Source organism: Oxyura jamaicensis, chromosome 18 (genome assembly GCF_011077185.1).
Source record: "Oxyura jamaicensis isolate SHBP4307 breed ruddy duck chromosome 18, BPBGC_Ojam_1.0, whole genome shotgun sequence".
NCBI lineage: Eukaryota > Metazoa > Chordata > Aves > Anseriformes > Anatidae > Oxyura > Oxyura jamaicensis.
Genome location: NC_048910.1, coordinates 4,775,890 through 4,784,250, shown reverse-complemented (window position 1 = coordinate 4,784,250; position 8,361 = coordinate 4,775,890).

Genomic DNA, 8,361 nt, shown 5'->3' with positions numbered 1-8,361 from the left:
AATCTTGAGTTAATCCCTCCCCTGGGGCTTCCCTCTGTGGGAGCTGCAGACCCTCGAGCATCATCCTGCTCCATCCAAAATGACATTTGCTGGAGGCTGCTCAAGAGCTGGAGGAAGAGCCTGGGGCTGCTGGTGCTGAGGGCTGGCTCCTGGAACGAATGGTGCAGCACAGCCTGAGATGATCCTTTTTTTTTTTTTCTTTTTCCTGTCAAGGTCTGAACTGGAAGGAGTCGCTCTGATGTTTGCTGGCCGTCCTGGGGCTGTGCAGGAATCCAGAGGTGGAAAATTCAAGGTGAGGAGGTGGGCAGCTCTGCTGGCTGTGGGGAACCAGGGCAGGACGTGTTCCTTCCTTGAGTGTCAGACGAAAGCAGGGGGAACCAGACCTGCTGGCCACAGGCTGGTGTTCACCTCCTGCAGCCAGCCTGGACAGAGAAAGGCAAATGTTGCTCCCAAAGGACATCACAGAATGGTTTGGGTTGGAAAAGAAAAAATAAAAGACCACCTGGTTCCACCCCCATGCCATGTGCAGAGATGCCATCACCAGAGCAGGTTTCCCAAGGTGTTTTTAAATAGGGATGTTTTTAGGATTTCTCTCTAACAAGGGCTCAGACAGAGACCCAGGGCTGCTGAAGGCTCCTCTGACCCCGCCGACAGGCAGACCCGGCTGCTCCCAGCCAGGGGATGTTTTGTGCCACTGGCACCCGAACCATTTCCTTGGGATGGTGATAGGGATGGGGAAGGGATCTGTTTGCTCTGCTCCAGGTTTTGCTTTGTTCTTGAAAGCCTCTCCAGCTGCACAGAAAGCCTGCCGCTATTTTGAGGTCCCTCTCCTTCCCCATCATCCCCAGAGGCTTCTAGCTGAGCAGCAGAATAGAAAACGACAGATTATTGCTGCATCTTGCTGAGCCTCTCTCTTCCACATAAAAGAAAGAGGGTCGATTTTTGCTCAGGAGCGGGGCTGGGTGTTTTGGAAGAGTTGGGGCAGGAGATGCCAGGAAGGAATCACGTTTTTCCTACCCCGACGTCTTCCCAGGATGCTGCCCTCAGCCCGGGGACAGCTGCAGAGCTGTGCCCCTGCCCTTCCTCTGAGCTGCCCCAGGTCCTGCCAAAATCCCAAAAGGGTTCCGCAGACATCTCCTACTGAATCCTAGAAGTCTGGGTGTCCTGGGGGGCAATGTGAGGGACCACGAGCACGTGGCACAGGTGGGGAATCCCTCCCTGGGTGTCCTGTCCCCCTGGTGCTGCTGCAGGGCTGGGCAAGCCCTGAGCACCCCGGGGTCTGCCCAGCACCCTGGAAACGAAGGCAGCAGCAAGGGGGCACCCACCCCCTGCCCCCATTTCCACGATGGGCTGATGGGTGGGAAGCAGCTGCCCCTTTTTCTGATGTCCACCTTGTAGGATGCCTACCCGGGAGCATCCTGTGGGTGCTTCCCTACAACACAGGCATCATCCTGCCCTCTGGATGTGATGGGAGCCGTGGAGAGGGGACACATTTGGTGGCTTCCCAGGGCAGGAGCTGCCACATGCCATGGCCACGTGTCCCTGAGCCCAAACCCACCCTGGGGGGAAGGGGTTTTAATCACGTTTTAAGTCAGTAAAGCAGAAAGCTTGATTTAAATGATCACTTTTAATCTTGTTTCTCGTTTGTACAATTTAATTATTTCCTGAACACGATTCCTCTCGTTTGGCAACCATTAATCTGCAGTTTTCCTTCTTTCACACAATGTTTGGCAACACTTTTTTTTATTTTTTTAGCTAAACAGAGAAAACTCTGTGTGCAAGTTTACTTAAGCAATTATCTGGCTTAATGTATATTTACGGGGATTCTTCATTTTTACATTTTATTGTGTTATAATATAGGGAATGATGCATCGCGTTTTTACGAGCTGATTATTAATTTTGGACTCGCAACTTGCGTCATGGCCTATTTGGATGGAAATTGGTTTTCAATTTAAAACACCTAAAAACCGGCATCAAAAATGTTTTTTATTAGTTAAATAAAACCATTTAAAATGTGCCAGCTATCGACAAAAATATAACCTTATCTGAGCATGCATTTAAAGCTGATTCCCTAAACAAGATAAGTGCTATCTGCAATGAGGGAGCCGAGCTCTTTGTTCTGAATTTTCATATTCTGGATGGTTTCAAAATTAATGCATTACTTCGGTTTTACTTGCAGTCGGAAAAGGGAAAATGAGGTTTTCCCTTTTTTTTTTTTCTCTCATCCCTAATTCCAATGGCTTGGTTGGTGGGACGAAATCAGTGGGGAATGTGGACGCCGAGAGGTATTTGTTTTGCTGGTGCTTTTGGGGGCAGCGGTGCTGGCAGGGGCTGGTTGGCGGCACCGCAGTGCTCCTGGTGCTGAGCCGGAGCCTCCCAGCACCTCCCAGGTTTTGGCTTCTTTGCCGTGCCAACAGCCAGCACGTGCTGCTCGGCGTCTTCAGACGAGTCCCTTAAATGATAGTAGTTTAAGTCGCAGCAACCCATTTCTCTGTGTTTTTAATAGGGAATTGGGTAACCATGAAAATGGGCTGTGACTGGGAAGGATGCGGTGCGTGGGGACAGGGACCCCATTTCGATGGGGCTGTCCCCATTTGGACAGCAGCAGCAGGTGTCACCGAGCCGCCTGGATGTGACCATACCTGTGTGCAGGGCTGTCTGCCTCCCAGGCACAAAATCCCTTCCCAGAGCACTGCTCTGCAAAACCAGGGGGCAAACGCAGAATCCCCTCCCTGGGCAGCCCCAGCAGAAGTAAAAGAAGAAGCTGTGGCACCCGGCTGAGCTGTTTTGCAGCAAAATATCCCATTTCCAGGGACGGTCCTGGTGGAAGGACCCCTGGAAAGCTGTGCTTTGTGCAACAGTGCCCTTTGCTTTGCCCGGAGCTGCAGCTGATGCTCCACTGCAGCCCCGCTAGCTTTTCCCCTTGAGCACAAACCCAATATTACAGAGCAAGAGCTACAGCTGGCAGGCAGGCAGGCAGCTCTCCAGCCCATAATCTCTCCCGACACCGAAATTATTATTATTTGCCTTGCCACGGCATCGAGTCCGGTCCATAACTTGTCTCTCTCCCTCCTAGCAAGGGTAATTTTTTCCTATTTGCAGGTCCTGTCTGACAGTAATTGGCCGCCGCTGCCTGGCTGCTGTTTTCGCTTTAACCATACCGCACCGAATAAATGGCCCCGCGTTGCTATCAGCAGCTTTCTGCACGCCGGGGCCGGCGTGGGTTATTTTATCTCATGGAAAAGAATTTTGCAGATGGCACGAAAAGCCGGGCAGCGCTGCCCTAATATGAACAGGGAATTGTTAGCACCACGCTAGTGAAAACGTGCTGTTGGTGGGGAAGCTCTCAGCCTTTTGGAGAGCTCGGGCAGGTCTGTAGATTCCCCCCTGGAAGGCAGCAGAGCTGAGGAATTTTTTGGCACTTCCAGGGTCTGCAGCTCCTCCGAACACAGGGACCAAGGACCAGGGTCCCCAGCTCATTCTGGGGCCGTCCAGGGAGCATCCTATGGGGCTGGGCAGAGATGCACCACCTGCCTTCATCCCTGGGCATCACTCAGACAAAAATTTTTAAAAAGAGAGGAGAAAAAAAAAAAAAAAAAAAAAAAAAAAGAAAGAAATCATGAAAAAAATGGCACCAAAATCCTTCACTCCAGCACTTTCATGTCTCCAGCAATTGGCAACAGTTTAACGGGTATATCACTAACGCAGTTTTATGAGCTCCGGTCCCACTGGCATCATTTTTTTAAAATCCCTTTTCCAGTGTAATTGCTGTTTGTTTTGTCATTTCTCAGTGGACAATTACAGTTCAAAAACAAGAGAGCCTTTGAAGATCGCGAGCAGAGTCTGCGAGCTTCATTAACACGCTTTTAATACGCTGTGGAAACGCACTTGAACTTACCTGCCCGAGGCCTCAGACAGAAAAATCTGGCTTTGCAAAGCACCGATTATTTGATCTATTTAAAATACTTCCAGTATTAGCCTGGTCTCCTGGATACATTTCAACGTCAGCAGTTTGGGAGGCTAAAATAGCTCCTCTAGGTCATTCAAAAAAATAAATAAATAAATAAATAAATCTTCTGCCGTTCTCTAATTCCAAGGAACTGGAGCCTCAGCACGGTGAATACCACCGCTGTGAATACCTCGTGGACTCTTTCCGACACCTTCTTGTGACCAATTTTGGCAATAAAGCAATAGGAAGAATAGAAAGAGGCTTGGATTCACGCCGCTTCCCCAGATGAGCTGGCAAGGCGCACCACCGAGCCTCTCAGGCACTTTCCAGACACTGAATTTGGTGTCAGAAGTAAGAGGAGGTGTTAAAGGAAAAGAAAATGAAAATGAAAAAAGAAAAGGAAAATGGAAAGAAAAAGGAAAAGAAAAAAAAAGGAGAAGGAGAAGTTTCCTGGATCGTTCAATTTCCCTGTTTCTAGTGTAGGAGAGCATTTGCTCTGGTGAATGGGGGGTGGTGGTGCTCACCCCATGGCCACCCATCTGTCCGTCCATCCACCCACCCGGGGGTGGAAACGTTTCCTCTCCTTTGCATTTGGTGGCTGGGTAGGGACTGGCCAGGGGACTCCCACCGGCTGCAGCTGAGGAGCTCATGGGGAAAGCCCAGCTGTGAGTGAGCCCTGAGCCATTTCTCCTGTTTGCTTTTCATTTCTTTACCTTCCTTAAGCCCCCGACTGACCCTGAGCAGGTCCCCGGCGATGTGGGCTTACTGGCGGCTGGCTGTGTGCAGCTGATGCTGCTGGGGCTGCTCTGAATACACAACGTGGGGCTGAGGAGAACCTGCACCAGCCCTGGGATGCTCTGATGCTGCCGAGCAAAAATCAAGTCCATCCTGGCAGAGCTGAGCAGCAAGAGCACTAAGAGGGACAATAGTACTCCGTTCCTATCATGTATTAGGACAAAAATGTGCACCTGAGGCATAGTTAGGTGGTTTATTGCTCATCAGCTCTTCTTAAGTCCATCATTAGTGAATAAATGTGTTCGCTGACAGCAGCTGGGGCTGCTGCAAGAGCAGGGCTGGGAAGCACCCGCAGGTACCCGGCCTCTGCCTCATCCTGTCCTGCCGTGTCCTGTCCTACCTTGTCCCATCCCTCTTCCTGCTGCGTGGCATCTGCTGCGTCCCATCCTGCTGATCCCGGCCCACTGCAGCCCTTCCTGCTTTAGTCCATCCCGCTGCATCCTATCCCACTGCTCCTGTCCCATTAATGCCATCCTGCTGCATCCTTCCCACTGCATCCAATCCCATTGTTCCCATCCTACTGCATCCCATCCCATTTATTTCATCCCATCCCATCCCCCCTGTGCAGGCTGCCTGGGCACTCCGGGGCTCAGAGGGATCAGAGGTGCCCGGGGCTGGAGCAGGGCAGGCAGCAGCACCTCCCCAGGGCAGCGGGCTGTCTTGTTTTCCATTTCTGCAGGCAGAGCTGTTGAAAAATGCAGGAGATGCCCCAGGCAACCTGAACTCTGCATCAACAGTTTTAGCCCTGAGTTTTCCACTTGTTGTTGCTGTTTTCTTTGGCAGAGAAGAAATGTGGTTTTGGAGAGTAAATCTCCAGCAGCGATCGCACAGGTCTGCGAGCAGAGGAGCTGCCTCAGTGCTTTGGGTGCTTTGCCCCAGATTTTACAGCATTAATGTCCCACAGCCACAGAATTTCCCCCAAAATCTTCCTTGAGGACAGGGCTTGGAAGCCCTTGAGCCCTGCGGTGTGGGCACTTGCTTTGGGTGATTTGTGCTGGGGTTTGGGCAGGGTTCAAGAGTGTGCAGCTCCTCCAGGGCTCGGCAGCAGGAGGGTTTTCTGAAAAGGCAGCAGGGGCTGTGCCTGCGTCGAACAAGTGCCTATTGCTTTTGTAAAACTATTTGTACGAGGGGAAAATGAACATAACTTGGGAACCTTTTTTTCAAGCAACCCCAAATGTGGTCCCCAAAATCACCCACCACTCTGCTGAGATCTAGAAAATGTCAGGATGCACTAAATTCTGCAATAATGAGGTTTAAAGAGAAAAAATAAAAAATAATAAAATAAAATAAAATAAAAAAACACAACCCTGTTCATGTTATCACACTGACCTCCAGCCCCTATGGGGTGCTCGGAGGGCAAAAATGACTTGTATTAATGTTGCAAGCATGGCTCTGGACCTCTGTCCCAAGGCAAAGGGCTTTTCCCAAAGAAAATAAGACATTTTTTTCCTCTTGTGCCAACAGGGACAATGCCCTGGAGCAGGGAGGAATTTGCCCGTGACCCCAGAGAAGCAGGGAGCAGGGGGACGATGCACCCAGGACAGCCTGGGAAAAGGGAGGTGCAGCAGCCCGCTGCCGCTCAGCCGTCCTTTTAAACCTAAAAACGCCTCCTCCAGCCAACCTGGCGAGGCTCAGGAGACTGTGTCTAACAGGGAGGCAAGCAGCCCTGGAATTATGGCGCAGTAATTGCTTGGTACTTAAAGTCCAGGTCTAGAAGATCTCCAAGTAATAACTCATCGGAAAGATATTGAGCTCTCATCACAAAGAGGAAATATGGTCTCTAAACAGGCAGCTAATGGCATGCCATTTATCTGATGGCAAATCAGCCACGTTCATTACTCTCTGCAGCACAGCCAGAAAGAGAAATACGGAATTAGCTGAGCCTGAGGAGAGCGGGAAGGAGGGCAGGATGCGTTTCCTTACGGCGCTTCTCCAAGGGCATCTCCTGGAACCTGTGCCAAGGGTGATGGCAAAGCTCTCCCCGAGCCCAAGAGCACAGCTGGGGACAGCGAGGAGCAGGAGAAGGGATGAAGCTGGGGGCTCCAAGGGCTGGGAGGTGCTGGTGGGATGCCCCCTGCCCAGCTCCTCTCTGCCCCAAGACCCAGGGGCTGAGGTCAGGGCTGCAGCTGCGAGCACCCAGGGAGCTGCCAGTGGCTGGGGAAGGCTCTTGGTGAGCATCTTCCTGCCCACGGGCAACAGGAATGCACTCCGGTATTATTTTCACACTATTCAGAGCTCTTCCTGAGAAAATCCCTAGCATTATTCAGGGAAAAGCTAGGACTGCTGGAATTTGTATTGTTTTTGCTCACCTCTGCCAGAAGTGCAGCTCTGGGAGCGAACAAAGACTAGATAGGCTTTTATCCCTTTCCAGCCCCTGCGAGTCACCGTACCGAGGCTTTGAACGCCTTAGTGCTTCCTCTGCATTATAGCTTCCTTCCACCATGCTTCTTTTGCTCTCTTCCAGGTATTTCTGGCAGAGGAAATGCCTTTCTGGCTGCCCCGGGCTGTGTCTAGGAGATGGGCAGCACTTCCCAGCTCATGAGGAGCCGGGTGCCCGCCTGGGTCAGGTCTGCAGCGATGCCGGGCTGAGAACCCCCAGCAACGGGGACGTGACCCCTGCCTGTCATCCTTGACAAAAGCCTAAACCCCATGTCCTCCCTGCGTTTTGTAGGATTTGTGTTTTTCTCCTGCAGCCCTGAGTCATGCAGAAGCATCTGAAGCAGACGGGGAGGAGGGGGGCACCTGCAGGACATCCCAAAACCGCCCGTGGTGGGGACACCGGGACGGACAGACAGGGGACACGTCCCCTTTGGCCTCGGGGTGATGCTCGGAGCTCGAGCAGAGCTGAGCTCGCCGGCATGGTTGGGAACAATCCCTGTTGTGCCACCAGCCCCTGCTCCCTCTGCTCACATAGCCCCCAGCGTGGCAGCCTCCCAAGGGCTTCGCAGCGCTCTCGGGCTGCGCGCACCGAAAGGGAAAAAGCCTCGCTAATTACAGTTTGCATTTCTGTGCGCAGGAGAGCGAGTGCTTTCATGGAGAGAGGCTCCTTCATCAATTAATAATCCTTCGTCTCGGAGTTTCAGAGGAAGATGGGGAGAAAGCAGCAGCAGTTTTAATGCTTAATGTGCCTTTTCTAGGGAAAGAGGGGGACGCGGTGGCCTCGGTGAGCGTGGTTGAGGCTGCTGTTGATTTTGCCTCCCGTTTTCTGCTGGCCAAGGGGAAGTTATGAAGCCCTGTAATAACCTTGCTTTTTTGTTTTGTTTTGTTTTGTTTTGGGGGGGGGGGGTCTGCTTCAAAGAGCAGGGTTTCCTTTGAGCATTACTAAGAACGATCTAGAAATGATGAGTGATTATTTCCTCTTAGTCATCCACAGACTGCACCAGTCATCGCTCCGTGCTGGCCACCGGTTGCAAATATTTGTCACTTAATGCGACTCGAGATACGGTCTTGGTCCTAAGCCACCACCACCAGGACCAGAACCAGTCCCTGGGACATCCTCACCTGGTCGCAGAGATGGGAACCCCTCCACGAGGTGACTTTTGGGGCAGCTGAGGAGCCCCCTGTGGATTCAGCATCCCTCAGCAGAGCCCCCCCAGCTGTCACCCCCAGCTGAGGAC